The following is an 18,672-nucleotide window of genomic DNA, read 5'->3' on the forward strand; positions in this document are numbered from 1 at the left end:
ACAATATAGATCCCATACTATTTCAAAGCGGTCAGTGGAATGGATGGCCAGTGCACAACCGTCATCGGGTTCCCTGGAACCCGATGGCTGGAAATACAGAAAACCTAATCCAGCCCGTGCCTCCTTCTCTGAACTTTGATAATGGTTGGGATCAAGTTGGACTCTCAAGACCTTCTGTCCCTATCTTTCCCATAAAACACCACATGAATGGTGTACAAACAATATATCATAAGAATAAATTACATTATATACACACATAAATAAATAAATCTAATGTGTGTATACAGGTCTACTTCATCATGAGTAGGCTTTATCATGGAAAAACACATACAGTGATTATATATTCACAAGAGATAAAAAACATGCTGGAAATTATGGTTTAAATTAATATTAAAAAAAATCACAAGACACATTTTCACAGTTCAACACATTTTGGAGATTTTATTTTTTTCTCAAATCTCAAACATGCATAAAAACCTTATTTTCGGTTAAATACAATGGGATATAGGATGCATTTTTCAAAAAATGCAACTTCATGTTCGAAAAGGCAGTGATGTCACCCATTCATAAAATTCAACGAGGAGACGTTTTTCAAAAGACGCAACTCAACAAGTGACGTCAACCGTTCATACATCAGCTACAAAACAGCAAAATAAGCTTAAAACATCACCTTAAAATTAATCTCCGATTGTATCATCTTACAAAACATCTCCTGCAACAATTCGAGCACTTTTTGGATTTTTTGCGAGTTTGGAAAGGCTTATTTTAGCACTTTTAACACGGACCAGGCCACGCCCACACGAGCGTGCTTTTTAAAGGTCCGCGACGCCTCCGCGGCTCACTCGCTGAGTTACTACTGCCACGGACGGTTGATTCTCTACAAACTGCTATTCCATTCATTGCTTCGCTATATTATTCATTTATTCTCAATATTATACCGGTATATTTTATATAAATTTATTCAAGCCAGCCTGAAGAAGGTACTAATTGTACCGAAACGTCGCGATTTGGCTTGAACTGAACCAAATACAAAAAAGACCTTTTATTTTCTTTATTTTCTTCATTTTATTTTATTTTTCAATTCATTATTTTCTCTTTATATCCATTATTTTCACTTTATTGCCATTATTTTCACTTGCACCATTCCATTTGCTGCATTTATTTGATTCATTTACAACAAACCTTGATTTATTCTCATTCTCTGTCACCTTGTCGGTGTGTTAAATTATGGAAAGCCTTAGGGGACGAGCTGGACAACGTCCAGCATCATATACTCGCCCAAGGCAGAGAGATGGAACACCCGACTATAGAACGAGAAGGAATGATAATTTTTCTTCTCGTCCTAAATACACATACCCTCCAAAAAGAGGGTATGTACAGAGAATGAATGAGGCACCTAATGGCCCACACAGATACACACAGAATCTGTACAAAAACAACAATAATAAATACTATGCAGCTCAAAATTTTCACAGATCTGTCCCAGGTCCATACAGACCCTACAACAAAAAGATCCAAGAAAATCGCAATCAGAAAAATAGAACCACTCAGTACAGAAACAAATTTGAAAATTACAACAACAGAAAAGAATATTATGATGAGCAGAGACCCAGACAGGTCGCATATCCCAGAGCTTCATCTCACCATGATAGAGATGTTGTCCTCCCCAGCACAAAAGGACCTAAAAACAATAGAAACACACAAAATTACTCTCAGAAAAACACAGACAGGGCAAAACAGAATCAAACAAACAATAGAACATCACATCAGAATACAGACTTCATCCCAGCCCCTCCGAAGCTCAAAAATGCCATTAAATTAATGTACAGACTGATTAGACTTGTTCATCACTTGGGCAAAGTAACGACCAAAGTCGAAGGAAACCAGCCCATCACCTTTCAGAGACTGACCAACTTATTGGTCAACACAGTGAAACCGGCCTTCCCAGCTGAACAAGTCAACCAGTTATTAGAGGGAAATGCAAAAAACTGGTCATATACAACCCAGTTGGTCCTAGAACAACACTACGAGTCCTTGATTGAAGTTACCTTAAAAGAAATCCGCGAACAAACCGACCAGGCAGACTGGCCTCAGGCGTTTGAGGTGGCTTCAACCTGGACTAATAAAAATTATGGGGGCAAAGTTAGCACCGACACTGTCGAACAGGCAGAAGCTCTTATAACAGCAGAACTATTCGAAATAGAAACTGTGACTCAAAACCCAACAAACCCGGTCACCAGAGAGGCATCAAGCCCTCGTACATATGCACAAGTCGCAGCAACGAGGCCTGCTACTCCTTCCACCTCTCCTCCTACTCGGTTTCGGGGTCCTCCTTCCCTGATTCCACCACAGGTCTCTGTACGCCCTAAAAAAGGTGTACAACACATAGAAGTCCAAACATCACCCTCATTGCTAACAGTACCAACCTCAGTGAGCCCACCAAAACATCGTGGGGACTGGTCTTTTGATGAGGAGGATGAGGAAGAGGTTGAGCGTAATCCATTAGACCCAGAGGTCATACTCAGGCCCATACAGGCCCCAGTTCCTTCCCCTAGAATACAAAGAATAACTGGTCCCCGCAGAGTCCAAACAGTTCTGCCTGATCATATGCCCACCATTTCCAGTGAAGGGTCACAACGCGCTGATATGAATATGTCACCGCACCATGAGGTGATATTAGAAAAAGAACCAGTGGTTTCCGAGAAAGAGCCTAACAATGAGGAAAGCTCACCCGTGGCACCGCCAGTGCAATTAGCCCGCAGAGGCTCAGACCACTCATCTCTGATGAGCTTTTCCTTGTATGCTGAAAGCACAGAGGCACCCATACGAGGCCTCTCACCTCTATCCAGGTTCCTTAAAGAAGGGGATGAACCCCCTCAGAACTTAGATGCCCCAAAAGAAACCACAGTAGAGATTGAACAGTGTGAAGCCAGCACCTCACACTACACTCCTCAACCGAGGCCCAGAAAGGCCTTACTTGAAAAAATCCCTCTCACACCCTACACAGATATGGGCAGAGTAAATAATGCAGAAAACTCTTCTGAGACAACAGCACTAGAGGGTCAACAAGATAACAGAAATGAAGAAATGACTGAAAATCTCCCCCTAATGATAGCACCTATTAATATAAATGAGGCAGAGGTCACAAATGCGCAGATATCAGCCCCTACTAATGATGACCCGACAACGGGACCAACAAGACACATAAACACGGGCAAAAAAATGTCCGATTGGAGTCTCACTCTAAACAAAAAATATGTTATAATAGGAGACTCCAACGTGTCCAGATTGCCGACCTATAACTGCCCTGACCTTCAGGTCGATAGCTTTCCAGGTGCTAAACTACAACATGCGGCTAATTTAATTGAAAAGGCCACAATTGAAGTTGAACCTGAAAAAATTATCCTGTCTTTTGGATTCAATAACAGACAACAGAGATACAGGATTGCGGCCATCACTGAACTGCAAAAGGCCTGCAGGGCTGTTACCAAGAGACTTCCCAACACGGAAGTATTCTTCCCGCTCATCAATTTTGCCAGAACACTTCCACTGTATGAGCAAATGATGATCGAACACCTAAACAACCACATAAAGAAAATCACCGGTCACATCCCACCACTCCCCATCGAACAGTTTATTGTAGAAAATGATGGGATACACTGGAAGGCCCTGACAGCCAAAGCCATGTTACAGCATTGGAAAACGCATTTAAACTGCTGATTGATAAGAGTCCAAAACAGGAATCAAACAAGCTAATTATTAATCTCTCAAAGAAATTTAAATTATCCAAAGATCAACGTGCGGTTCTGCTCAAAGGTCTTTCTTTTATTCCGACACCTAGGGGAGTTAAAACACAAAAAATTAAATTATTAAAAGACATGCAGGCCTACCACAGAAGGGTCCAACTGGAAACCTTTTTTGAAGGAAAAAAGACACAAAAACAAAAAGTTCCCTTCACTGAAAATTCAGATTGGACCCCAGCCCTTTCTAACTTACCGAAGCAGATCACGCAGATAATCAGAGCTGACCATTATGCCTTCAAACATCTAAACTGGGGCCTTGAAACACCAGATAACCTAACCAGGAGAGAAAGAAAAGCATTATTAGAATTACAAAGAAATAGAGACATCATTATTAAACCTGCGGACAAGGGGAATGCAACAATTATCATGGATAAAAAACAATACATTTGGGAAGGACAGAGACAGTTGGCAGTTAAGGAACACTATTGTACACTAGAAGAACCGATATATCCGCAAACTAGAATCATGGTAGAAGAGATACTAAATGAAATGTATGATAAAAAAATAATTAGTGGGGCTCAGATGAAATACCTATTAGGAGAGAATCCCCCCAGGCCCAGAAGGTTCTACTTACTGCCTAAAATACATAAGGAACCTGAAAAATGGAGCATCCCGGGTGAAATCCCTCCGGGCAGACCAATAGTTTCAGATTGCAACAGTGAAACTTACTATATAGCTGAATATATAGAACATTTTTTGAACCCCATATCCATATGCCACCCTAGCTACATTAAGGATACGTATGATTTTATATCTAAAATTAAAAAACTTAAAATACCTAAGAATGCATTTCTCTTCACCATAGATATAGACAGCCTATATACTAATATAGAGACTGAGGTAGGCCTCAAAGCTGTGGAAAAGTTCATGGAGAAACATCCAGACCCCAAAAGACCAGATCAATATATACTCAAACTGTTGGAGATTAATTTAACAAGAAATGATTTTGAATTTGACTCCAAATTCTATTTGCAGATCAAGGGGACTGCAATGGGTAAGAAATTTGCTCCCTCATATGCCAACATATTTATGGCAGATTGGGAACAATCAGCTTTGAACGCAGCAACAAAAAAGCCGTATGCATACTACAGGTTCCTAGATGACATATGGGGTATATGGACATACTCTAGGGAGGACTTTGTTACCTTCACTGACCATCTGAATACACACCAAAAGTCCATCAAAATCAAATACACATTTGACCCCGAGGAAGTCAACTTTTTGGACGTGGTCTCCTATAAGGGCCCAGAATTCTTAGAAACAGGCTTACTGGACTTCAGAGTCTATTTTAAAGAGACGGACACACACTCATTACTACATAAAAAAAGTTTCCACCCCAAACATACTTTCAGAGGCATCATAAAATCTCAATTACTCAGGTTCAAAAGAATCTGTACCCAACCAGTTTCCTTTCACTCGGCTGTCCGGACTCTCTTTGCGGCCCTAAGACACAGGGGATACTCTCGATCCTTCCTCAGAAAGATCCTAAAAACTTTTGACAGACCACAAGCCCCTCCTGGGGAAAACACAGTTTCCAGAAGTAAAATCCTCCCCTTGGTTGCCCACTTTTCGCCACAAAGCACACAACTGAATCTGGAACTCAAAGCCAATTTCCAAAAATTCTTAGAATCTACCCACTACCTAAAAAAACACAAACCAATAGCGGCATACAGAAGAAATACTAACTTATCGGATAAATTAGTACAGAGTAAAATTTACACGGCACCTCCAAAGGGCCGCATTGGAAAATGCAAATATTACACACCAGCACAGTTAGTGGTCAGTAGATTCTCCAAAAAGGTATTTCAACTTCCCAGATCTCTATCCCACGAAACCACCAACTGCATTTATTTATTATACTGCACCCAGTGCCATAAACAATACGTCGGTCAGACCAAAAACCAGTTAAGAGTACGCATATACCAGCACGTACACAATATTACACACAAAATAGAAAAACGCAGACATGTAGTACAGCATTTCCTACTACATGGTCTGTCTGCCCTAAGGGTCACAGGCCTGCAGGCCAACCCTTCCTGGTCTCTCAGTGATCGACTCAAAATAGAAGCGTTGTGGATTAAACGTTTGGACACACGCTTCCCCAGGGGTCTAAACGAAACCTAAGAGGTCAAGATCCTGTTGACTGGCACACGGAACCTCCAAAAACCTACCCCTCACCACCATCTGGACATCTGACCCCTCTTCTCACCTAAACCTACCCAAAATAACCCTGGACATCTTAACCCTTTTCATTACCTAACCCTACCCGAAATAACCCTGGACATCTTAACCCTTTTCATTACCTAACCCTACCCGAAATAACCCTGGACATCTTAACCCTTCTCATCACCTAACCCTACCCAAAAGAAACCCCTGGACATCTAAACCCTCTCATTACCTAACCCTACCCGAAATAACCCTGGACATCTGGACCCTTTTCATCACCTAACCCTACCCAAAATAACCCTGGACTGACCAACACCACACAGAACCCTAAAACCTACCCAAGGGAACCCTAGCAATAAAACTACCCTGCTTAAAATAACCCTCAGCTCAAATAGCCCGCTTTTTCATACAGCAAACGCTACCTGGATTAAATTGAGTAAATAAATATATTTGTAATTAAATTCAACGGGTTTACCTCTTCATTTCTGCCCGTGTACTCCTTTTGCCAGTCTATGGTAAAGATTGACCCTTGACCCTTGTAATACTTACCTGCACATGTGCTGAGAGGTCAGAACACCTCTCTGAACACTAGAGGTCAGCACAACACCAGGTTTTGGGATCCCTTCAAAACTTTTACATTGAACTGTACCTAGAAGAAAAGGAAAAAGGGAGAAAAAAAGATTAATAAATCAATTAACAAATATACAAACAAATAAATACATGTATTAACGCATACAAACATATCAATAAAGATAAATAAATAAATAAATAATATAATAAATAACATAACGCCTAAAAAGATTCATAAAAATAGAGGGAGAGTTGGTGGGAGACAATATAGATCCCATACTATTTCAAAGCGGTCAGTGGAATGGATGGCCAGTGCACAACCGTCATCGGGTTCCCTGGAACCCGATGGCTGGAAATACAGAAAACCTAATCCAGCCCGTGCCTCCTTCTCTGAACTTTGATAATGGTTGGGATCAAGTTGGACTCTCAAGACCTTCTGTCCCTATCTTTCCCATAAAACACCACATGAATGGTGTACAAACAATATATCATAAGAATAAATTACATTATATACACACATAAATAAATAAATCTAATGTGTGTATACAGGTCTACTTCATCATGAGTAGGCTTTATCATGGAAAAACACATACAGTGATTATATATTCACAAGAGATAAAAAACATGCTGGAAATTATGGTTTAAATTAATATTAAAAAAAATCACAAGACACATTTTCACAGTTCAACACATTTTGGAGATTTTATTTTTTTCTCAAATCTCAAACATGCATAAAAACCTTATTTTCGGTTAAATACAATGGGATATAGGATGCATTTTTCAAAAAATGCAACTTCATGTTCGAAAAGGCAGTGACGTCACCCATTCATAAAATTCAACGAGGAGACGTTTTTCAAAAGACGCAACTCAACAAGTGACGTCAACCGTTCATACATCAGCTACAAAACAGCAAAATAAGCTTAAAACATCACCTTAAAATTAATCTCCGATTGTATCATCTTACAAAACATCTCCTGCAACAATTCGAGCACTTTTTGGATTTTTTGCGAGTTTGGAAAGGCTTATTTTAGCACTTTTAACACGGACCAGGCCACGCCCACACGAGCGTGCTTTTTAAAGGTCCGCGACGCCTCCGCGGCTCACTCGCTGAGTTACTACTGCCACGGACGGTTGATTCTCTACAAACTGCTATTCCATTCATTGCTTCGCTATATTATTCATTTATTCTCAATATTATACCGGTATATTTTATATAAATTTATTCAAGCCAGCCTGAAGAAGGTACTAATTGTACCGAAACGTCGCGATTTGGCTTGAACTGAACCAAATACAAAAAAGACCTTTTATTTTCTTTATTTTCTTCATTTTATTTTATTTTTCAATTCATTATTTTCTCTTTATATCCATTATTTTCACTTTATTGCCATTATTTTCACTTGCACCATTCCATTTGCTGCATTTATTTGATTCATTTACAACAAACCTTGATTTATTCTCATTCTCTGTCACCTTGTCGGTGTGTTAAATTATGGAAAGCCTTAGGGGACGAGCTGGACAACGTCCAGCATCATATACTCGCCCAAGGCAGAGAGATGGAACACCCGACTATAGAACGAGAAGGAATGATAATTTTTCTTCTCGTCCTAAATACACATACCCTCCAAAAAGAGGGTATGTACAGAGAATGAATGAGGCACCTAATGGCCCACACAGATACACACAGAATCTGTACAAAAACAACAATAATAAATACTATGCAGCTCAAAATTTTCACAGATCTGTCCCAGGTCCATACAGACCCTACAACAAAAAGATCCAAGAAAATCGCAATCAGAAAAATAGAACCACTCAGTACAGAAACAAATTTGAAAATTACAACAACAGAAAAGAATATTATGATGAGCAGAGACCCAGACAGGTCGCATATCCCAGAGCTTCATCTCACCATGATAGAGATGTTGTCCTCCCCAGCACAAAAGGACCTAAAAACAATAGAAACACACAAAATTACTCTCAGAAAAACACAGACAGGGCAAAACAGAATCAAACAAACAATAGAACATCACATCAGAATACAGACTTCATCCCAGCCCCTCCGAAGCTCAAAAATGCCATTAAATTAATGTACAGACTGATTAGACTTGTTCATCACTTGGGCAAAGTAACGACCAAAGTCGAAGGAAACCAGCCCATCACCTTTCAGAGACTGACCAACTTATTGGTCAACACAGTGAAACCGGCCTTCCCAGCTGAACAAGTCAACCAGTTATTAGAGGGAAATGCAAAAAACTGGTCATATACAACCCAGTTGGTCCTAGAACAACACTACGAGTCCTTGATTGAAGTTACCTTAAAAGAAATCCGCGAACAAACCGACCAGGCAGACTGGCCTCAGGCGTTTGAGGTGGCTTCAACCTGGACTAATAAAAATTATGGGGGCAAAGTTAGCACCGACACTGTCGAACAGGCAGAAGCTCTTATAACAGCAGAACTATTCGAAATAGAAACTGTGACTCAAAACCCAACAAACCCGGTCACCAGAGAGGCATCAAGCCCTCGTACATATGCACAAGTCGCAGCAACGAGGCCTGCTACTCCTTCCACCTCTCCTCCTACTCGGTTTCGGGGTCCTCCTTCCCTGATTCCACCACAGGTCTCTGTACGCCCTAAAAAAGGTGTACAACACATAGAAGTCCAAACATCACCCTCATTGCTAACAGTACCAACCTCAGTGAGCCCACCAAAACATCGTGGGGACTGGTCTTTTGATGAGGAGGATGAGGAAGAGGTTGAGCGTAATCCATTAGACCCAGAGGTCATACTCAGGCCCATACAGGCCCCAGTTCCTTCCCCTAGAATACAAAGAATAACTGGTCCCCGCAGAGTCCAAACAGTTCTGCCTGATCATATGCCCACCATTTCCAGTGAAGGGTCACAACGCGCTGATATGAATATGTCACCGCACCATGAGGTGATATTAGAAAAAGAACCAGTGGTTTCCGAGAAAGAGCCTAACAATGAGGAAAGCTCACCCGTGGCACCGCCAGTGCAATTAGCCCGCAGAGGCTCAGACCACTCATCTCTGATGAGCTTTTCCTTGTATGCTGAAAGCACAGAGGCACCCATACGAGGCCTCTCACCTCTATCCAGGTTCCTTAAAGAAGGGGATGAACCCCCTCAGAACTTAGATGCCCCAAAAGAAACCACAGTAGAGATTGAACAGTGTGAAGCCAGCACCTCACACTACACTCCTCAACCGAGGCCCAGAAAGGCCTTACTTGAAAAAATCCCTCTCACACCCTACACAGATATGGGCAGAGTAAATAATGCAGAAAACTCTTCTGAGACAACAGCACTAGAGGGTCAACAAGATAACAGAAATGAAGAAATGACTGAAAATCTCCCCCTAATGATAGCACCTATTAATATAAATGAGGCAGAGGTCACAAATGCGCAGATATCAGCCCCTACTAATGATGACCCGACAACGGGACCAACAAGACACATAAACACGGGCAAAAAAATGTCCGATTGGAGTCTCACTCTAAACAAAAAATATGTTATAATAGGAGACTCCAACGTGTCCAGATTGCCGACCTATAACTGCCCTGACCTTCAGGTCGATAGCTTTCCAGGTGCTAAACTACAACATGCGGCTAATTTAATTGAAAAGGCCACAATTGAAGTTGAACCTGAAAAAATTATCCTGTCTTTTGGATTCAATAACAGACAACAGAGATACAGGATTGCGGCCATCACTGAACTGCAAAAGGCCTGCAGGGCTGTTACCAAGAGACTTCCCAACACGGAAGTATTCTTCCCGCTCATCAATTTTGCCAGAACACTTCCACTGTATGAGCAAATGATGATCGAACACCTAAACAACCACATAAAGAAAATCACCGGTCACATCCCACCACTCCCCATCGAACAGTTTATTGTAGAAAATGATGGGATACACTGGAAGGCCCTGACAGCCAAAGCCATGTTACAGCATTGGAAAACGCATTTAAACTGCTGATTGATAAGAGTCCAAAACAGGAATCAAACAAGCTAATTATTAATCTCTCAAAGAAATTTAAATTATCCAAAGATCAACGTGCGGTTCTGCTCAAAGGTCTTTCTTTTATTCCGACACCTAGGGGAGTTAAAACACAAAAAATTAAATTATTAAAAGACATGCAGGCCTACCACAGAAGGGTCCAACTGGAAACCTTTTTTGAAGGAAAAAAGACACAAAAACAAAAAGTTCCCTTCACTGAAAATTCAGATTGGACCCCAGCCCTTTCTAACTTACCGAAGCAGATCACGCAGATAATCAGAGCTGACCATTATGCCTTCAAACATCTAAACTGGGGCCTTGAAACACCAGATAACCTAACCAGGAGAGAAAGAAAAGCATTATTAGAATTACAAAGAAATAGAGACATCATTATTAAACCTGCGGACAAGGGGAATGCAACAATTATCATGGATAAAAAACAATACATTTGGGAAGGACAGAGACAGTTGGCAGTTAAGGAACACTATTGTACACTAGAAGAACCGATATATCCGCAAACTAGAATCATGGTAGAAGAGATACTAAATGAAATGTATGATAAAAAAATAATTAGTGGGGCTCAGATGAAATACCTATTAGGAGAGAATCCCCCCAGGCCCAGAAGGTTCTACTTACTGCCTAAAATACATAAGGAACCTGAAAAATGGAGCATCCCGGGTGAAATCCCTCCGGGCAGACCAATAGTTTCAGATTGCAACAGTGAAACTTACTATATAGCTGAATATATAGAACATTTTTTGAACCCCATATCCATATGCCACCCTAGCTACATTAAGGATACGTATGATTTTATATCTAAAATTAAAAAACTTAAAATACCTAAGAATGCATTTCTCTTCACCATAGATATAGACAGCCTATATACTAATATAGAGACTGAGGTAGGCCTCAAAGCTGTGGAAAAGTTCATGGAGAAACATCCAGACCCCAAAAGACCAGATCAATATATACTCAAACTGTTGGAGATTAATTTAACAAGAAATGATTTTGAATTTGACTCCAAATTCTATTTGCAGATCAAGGGGACTGCAATGGGTAAGAAATTTGCTCCCTCATATGCCAACATATTTATGGCAGATTGGGAACAATCAGCTTTGAACGCAGCAACAAAAAAGCCGTATGCATACTACAGGTTCCTAGATGACATATGGGGTATATGGACATACTCTAGGGAGGACTTTGTTACCTTCACTGACCATCTGAATACACACCAAAAGTCCATCAAAATCAAATACACATTTGACCCCGAGGAAGTCAACTTTTTGGACGTGGTCTCCTATAAGGGCCCAGAATTCTTAGAAACAGGCTTACTGGACTTCAGAGTCTATTTTAAAGAGACGGACACACACTCATTACTACATAAAAAAAGTTTCCACCCCAAACATACTTTCAGAGGCATCATAAAATCTCAATTACTCAGGTTCAAAAGAATCTGTACCCAACCAGTTTCCTTTCACTCGGCTGTCCGGACTCTCTTTGCGGCCCTAAGACACAGGGGATACTCTCGATCCTTCCTCAGAAAGATCCTAAAAACTTTTGACAGACCACAAGCCCCTCCTGGGGAAAACACAGTTTCCAGAAGTAAAATCCTCCCCTTGGTTGCCCACTTTTCGCCACAAAGCACACAACTGAATCTGGAACTCAAAGCCAATTTCCAAAAATTCTTAGAATCTACCCACTACCTAAAAAAACACAAACCAATAGCGGCATACAGAAGAAATACTAACTTATCGGATAAATTAGTACAGAGTAAAATTTACACGGCACCTCCAAAGGGCCGCATTGGAAAATGCAAATATTACACACCAGCACAGTTAGTGGTCAGTAGATTCTCCAAAAAGGTATTTCAACTTCCCAGATCTCTATCCCACGAAACCACCAACTGCATTTATTTATTATACTGCACCCAGTGCCATAAACAATACGTCGGTCAGACCAAAAACCAGTTAAGAGTACGCATATACCAGCACGTACACAATATTACACACAAAATAGAAAAACGCAGACATGTAGTACAGCATTTCCTACTACATGGTCTGTCTGCCCTAAGGGTCACAGGCCTGCAGGCCAACCCTTCCTGGTCTCTCAGTGATCGACTCAAAATAGAAGCGTTGTGGATTAAACGTTTGGACACACGCTTCCCCAGGGGTCTAAACGAAACCTAAGAGGTCAAGATCCTGTTGACTGGCACACGGAACCTCCAAAAACCTACCCCTCACCACCATCTGGACATCTGACCCCTCTTCTCACCTAAACCTACCCAAAATAACCCTGGACATCTTAACCCTTTTCATTACCTAACCCTACCCGAAATAACCCTGGACATCTTAACCCTTTTCATTACCTAACCCTACCCGAAATAACCCTGGACATCTTAACCCTTCTCATCACCTAACCCTACCCAAAAGAAACCCCTGGACATCTAAACCCTCTCATTACCTAACCCTACCCGAAATAACCCTGGACATCTGGACCCTTTTCATCACCTAACCCTACCCAAAATAACCCTGGACTGACCAACACCACACAGAACCCTAAAACCTACCCAAGGGAACCCTAGCAATAAAACTACCCTGCTTAAAATAACCCTCAGCTCAAATAGCCCGCTTTTTCATACAGCAAACGCTACCTGGATTAAATTGAGTAAATAAATATATTTGTAATTAAATTCAACGGGTTTACCTCTTCATTTCTGCCCGTGTACTCCTTTTGCCAGTCTATGGTAAAGATTGACCCTTGACCCTTGTAATACTTACCTGCACATGTGCTGAGAGGTCAGAACACCTCTCTGAACACTAGAGGTCAGCACAACACCAGGTTTTGGGATCCCTTCAAAACTTTTACATTGAACTGTACCTAGAAGAAAAGGAAAAAGGGAGAAAAAAAGATTAATAAATCAATTAACAAATATACAAACAAATAAATACATGTATTAACGCATACAAACATATCAATAAAGATAAATAAATAAATAAATAATATAATAAATAACATAACGCCTAAAAAGATTCATAAAAATAGAGGGAGAGTTGGTGGGAGACAATATAGATCCCATACTATTTCAAAGCGGTCAGTGGAATGGATGGCCAGTGCACAACCGTCATCGGGTTCCCTGGAACCCGATGGCTGGAAATACAGAAAACCTAATCCAGCCCGTGCCTCCTTCTCTGAACTTTGATAATGGTTGGGATCAAGTTGGACTCTCAAGACCTTCTGTCCCTATCTTTCCCATAAAACACCACATGAATGGTGTACAAACAATATATCATAAGAATAAATTACATTATATACACACATAAATAAATAAATCTAATGTGTGTATACAGGTCTACTTCATCATGAGTAGGCTTTATCATGGAAAAACACATACAGTGATTATATATTCACAAGAGATAAAAAACATGCTGGAAATTATGGTTTAAATTAATATTAAAAAAAATCACAAGACACATTTTCACAGTTCAACACATTTTGGAGATTTTATTTTTTTCTCAAATCTCAAACATGCATAAAAACCTTATTTTCGGTTAAATACAATGGGATATAGGATGCATTTTTCAAAAAATGCAACTTCATGTTCGAAAAGGCAGTGACGTCACCCATTCATAAAATTCAACGAGGAGACGTTTTTCAAAAGACGCAACTCAACAAGTGACGTCAACCGTTCATACACCAGCTACAAAACAGCAAAATAAGCTTAAAACATCACCTTAAAATTAATCTCCGATTGTATCATCTTACAAAACATCTCCTGCAACAATTCGAGCACTTTTTGGATTTTTTGCGAGTTTGGAAAGGCTTATTTTAGCACTTTTAACACGGACCAGGCCACGCCCACACGAGCGTGCTTTTTAAAGGTCCGCGACGCCTCCGCGGCTCACTCGCTGAGTTACTACTGCCACGGACGGTTGATTCTCTACAAACTGCTATTCCATTCATTGCTTCGCTATATTATTCATTTATTCTCAATATTATACCGGTATATTTTATATAAATTTATTCAAGCCAGCCTGAAGAAGGTACTAATTGTACCGAAACGTCGCGATTTGGCTTGAACTGAACCAAATACAAAAAAGACCTTTTATTTTCTTTATTTTCTTCATTTTATTTTATTTTTCAATTCATTATTTTCTCTTTATATCCATTATTTTCACTTTATTGCCATTATTTTCACTTGCACCATTCCATTTGCTGCATTTATTTGATTCATTTACAACAAACCTTGATTTATTCTCATTCTCTGTCACCTTGTCGGTGTGTTAAATTATGGAAAGCCTTAGGGGACGAGCTGGACAACGTCCAGCATCATATACTCGCCCAAGGCAGAGAGATGGAACACCCGACTATAGAACGAGAAGGAATGATAATTTTTCTTCTCGTCCTAAATACACATACCCTCCAAAAAGAGGGTATGTACAGAGAATGAATGAGGCACCTAATGGCCCACACAGATACACACAGAATCTGTACAAAAACAACAATAATAAATACTATGCAGCTCAAAATTTTCACAGATCTGTCCCAGGTCCATACAGACCCTACAACAAAAAGATCCAAGAAAATCGCAATCAGAAAAATAGAACCACTCAGTACAGAAACAAATTTGAAAATTACAACAACAGAAAAGAATATTATGATGAGCAGAGACCCAGACAGGTCGCATATCCCAGAGCTTCATCTCACCATGATAGAGATGTTGTCCTCCCCAGCACAAAAGGACCTAAAAACAATAGAAACACACAAAATTACTCTCAGAAAAACACAGACAGGGCAAAACAGAATCAAACAAACAATAGAACATCACATCAGAATACAGACTTCATCCCAGCCCCTCCGAAGCTCAAAAATGCCATTAAATTAATGTACAGACTGATTAGACTTGTTCATCACTTGGGCAAAGTAACGACCAAAGTCGAAGGAAACCAGCCCATCACCTTTCAGAGACTGACCAACTTATTGGTCAACACAGTGAAACCGGCCTTCCCAGCTGAACAAGTCAACCAGTTATTAGAGGGAAATGCAAAAAACTGGTCATATACAACCCAGTTGGTCCTAGAACAACACTACGAGTCCTTGATTGAAGTTACCTTAAAAGAAATCCGCGAACAAACCGACCAGGCAGACTGGCCTCAGGCGTTTGAGGTGGCTTCAACCTGGACTAATAAAAATTATGGGGGCAAAGTTAGCACCGACACTGTCGAACAGGCAGAAGCTCTTATAACAGCAGAACTATTCGAAATAGAAACTGTGACTCAAAACCCAACAAACCCGGTCACCAGAGAGGCATCAAGCCCTCGTACATATGCACAAGTCGCAGCAACGAGGCCTGCTACTCCTTCCACCTCTCCTCCTACTTGGTTTCGGGGTCCTCCTTCCCTGATTCCACCACAGGTCTCTGTACGCCCTAAAAAAGGTGTACAACACATAGAAGTCCAAACATCACCCTCATTGCTAACAGTACCAACCTCAGTGAGCCCACCAAAACATCGTGGGGACTGGTCTTTTGATGAGGAGGATGAGGAAGAGGTTGAGCGTAATCCATTAGACCCAGAGGTCATACTCAGGCCCATACAGGCCCCAGTTCCTTCCCCTAGAATACAAAGAATAACTGGTCCCCGCAGAGTCCAAACAGTTCTGCCTGATCATATGCCCACCATTTCCAGTGAAGGGTCACAACGCGCTGATATGAATATGTCACCGCACCATGAGGTGATATTAGAAAAAGAACCAGTGGTTTCCGAGAAAGAGCCTAACAATGAGGAAAGCTCACCCGTGGCACCGCCAGTGCAATTAGCCCGCAGAGGCTCAGACCACTCATCTCTGATGAGCTTTTCCTTGTATGCTGAAAGCACAGAGGCACCCATACGAGGCCTCTCACCTCTATCCAGGTTCCTTAAAGAAGGGGATGAACCCCCTCAGAACTTAGATGCCCCAAAAGAAACCACAGTAGAGATTGAACAGTGTGAAGCCAGCACCTCACACTACACTCCTCAACCGAGGCCCAGAAAGGCCTTACTTGAAAAAATCCCTCTCACACCCTACACAGATATGGGCAGAGTAAATAATGCAGAAAACTCTTCTGAGACAACAGCACTAGAGGGTCAACAAGATAACAGAAATGAAGAAATGACTGAAAATCTCCCCCTAATGATAGCACCTATTAATATAAATGAGGCAGAGGTCACAAATGCGCAGATATCAGCCCCTACTAATGATGACCCGACAACGGGACCAACAAGACACATAAACACGGGCAAAAAAATGTCCGATTGGAGTCTCACTCTAAACAAAAAATATGTTATAATAGGAGACTCCAACGTGTCCAGATTGCCGACCTATAACTGCCCTGACCTTCAGGTCGATAGCTTTCCAGGTGCTAAACTACAACATGCGGCTAATTTAATTGAAAAGGCCACAATTGAAGTTGAACCTGAAAAAATTATCCTGTCTTTTGGATTCAATAACAGACAACAGAGATACAGGATTGCGGCCATCACTGAACTGCAAAAGGCCTGCAGGGCTGTTACCAAGAGACTTCCCAACACGGAAGTATTCTTCCCGCTCATCAATTTTGCCAGAACACTTCCACTGTATGAGCAAATGATGATCGAACACCTAAACAACCACATAAAGAAAATCACCGGTCACATCCCACCACTCCCCATCGAACAGTTTATTGTAGAAAATGATGGGATACACTGGAAGGCCCTGACAGCCAAAGCCATGTTACAGCATTGGAAAACGCATTTAAACTGCTGATTGATAAGAGTCCAAAACAGGAATCAAACAAGCTAATTATTAATCTCTCAAAGAAATTTAAATTATCCAAAGATCAACGTGCGGTTCTGCTCAAAGGTCTTTCTTTTATTCCGACACCTAGGGGAGTTAAAACACAAAAAATTAAATTATTAAAAGACATGCAGGCCTACCACAGAAGGGTCCAACTGGAAACCTTTTTTGAAGGAAAAAAGACACAAAAACAAAAAGTTCCCTTCACTGAAAATTCAGATTGGACCCCAGCCCTTTCTAACTTACCGAAGCAGATCACGCAGATAATCAGAGCTGACCATTATGCCTTCAAACATCTAAACTGGGGCCTTGAAACACCAGATAACCTAACCAGGAGAGAAAGAAAAGCATTATTAGAATTACAAAGAAATAGAGACATCATTATTAAACCTGCGGACAAGGGGAATGCAACAATTATCATGGATAAAAAACAATACATTTGGGAAGGACAGAGACAGTTGGCAGTTAAGGAACACTATTGTACACTAGAAGAACCGATATATCCGCAAACTAGAATCATGGTAGAAGAGATACTAAATGAAATGTATGATAAAAAAATAATTAGTGGGGCTCAGATGAAATACCTATTAGGAGAGAATCCCCCCAGGCCCAGAAGGTTCTACTTACTGCCTAAAATACATAAGGAACCTGAAAAATGGAGCATCCCGGGTGAAATCCCTCCGGGCAGACCAATAGTTTCAGATTGCAACAGTGAAACTTACTATATAGCTGAATATATAGAACATTTTTTGAACCCCATATCCATATGCCACCCTAGCTACATTAAGGATACGTATGATTTTATATCTAAAATTAAAAAACTTAAAATACCTAAGAATGCATTTCTCTTCACCATAGATATAGACAGCCTATATACTAATATAGAGACTGAGGTAGGCCTCAAAGCTGTGGAAAAGTTCATGGAGAAACATCCAGACCCCAAAAGACCAGATCAATATATACTCAAACTGTTGGAGATTAATTTAACAAGAAATGATTTTGAATTTGACTCCAAATTCTATTTGCAGATCAAGGGGACTGCAATGGGTAAGAAATTTGCTCCCTCATATGCCAACATATTTATGGCAGATTGGGAACAATCAGCTTTGAACGCAGCAACAAAAAAGCCGTATGCATACTACAGGTTCCTAGATGACATATGGGGTATATGGACATACTCTAGGGAGGACTTTGTTACCTTCACTGACCATCTGAATACACACCAAAAGTCCATCAAAATCAAATACACATTTGACCCCGAGGAAGTCAACTTTTTGGACGTGGTCTCCTATAAGGGCCCAGAATTCTTAGAAACAGGCT

General features: G+C 40.7%; 3 long non-coding RNA genes across 3 annotated transcripts; all 3 read right to left on the reverse strand.

Annotated features, from left to right (window-relative positions):
* Nucleotides 1–709: 709 nt before the first annotated feature.
* Nucleotides 710–6,620, reverse strand: LOC137058661 (uncharacterized). Its single transcript, XR_010900782.1, has 4 exons — nt 6,519–6,620; nt 3,997–4,076; nt 1,645–2,365; nt 710–1,499 (listed from the first exon to the last, which is right to left on the reverse strand). It is a non-coding gene; the product is annotated as an uncharacterized lncRNA (long non-coding RNA).
* A 658-nt stretch (nt 6,621–7,278) lies between these two features.
* LOC137058660 (uncharacterized) lies at nt 7,279–13,421 on the reverse strand. Its single transcript, XR_010900781.1, has 4 exons — nt 13,320–13,421; nt 10,798–10,877; nt 8,446–9,166; nt 7,279–8,300 (listed from the first exon to the last, which is right to left on the reverse strand). It is a non-coding gene; the product is annotated as an uncharacterized lncRNA (long non-coding RNA).
* A 1,662-nt stretch (nt 13,422–15,083) lies between these two features.
* LOC137058662 (uncharacterized) lies at nt 15,084–18,158 on the reverse strand. Its single transcript, XR_010900783.1, has 3 exons — nt 17,599–18,158; nt 15,247–15,283; nt 15,084–15,101 (listed from the first exon to the last, which is right to left on the reverse strand). It is a non-coding gene; the product is annotated as an uncharacterized lncRNA (long non-coding RNA).
* Nucleotides 18,159–18,672: the final 514 nt, after the last annotated feature.

Source organism: Pseudorasbora parva, chromosome 22, assembly GCF_024679245.1.
Source record: "Pseudorasbora parva isolate DD20220531a chromosome 22, ASM2467924v1, whole genome shotgun sequence".
Lineage (NCBI taxonomy): Eukaryota > Metazoa > Chordata > Actinopteri > Cypriniformes > Gobionidae > Pseudorasbora > Pseudorasbora parva.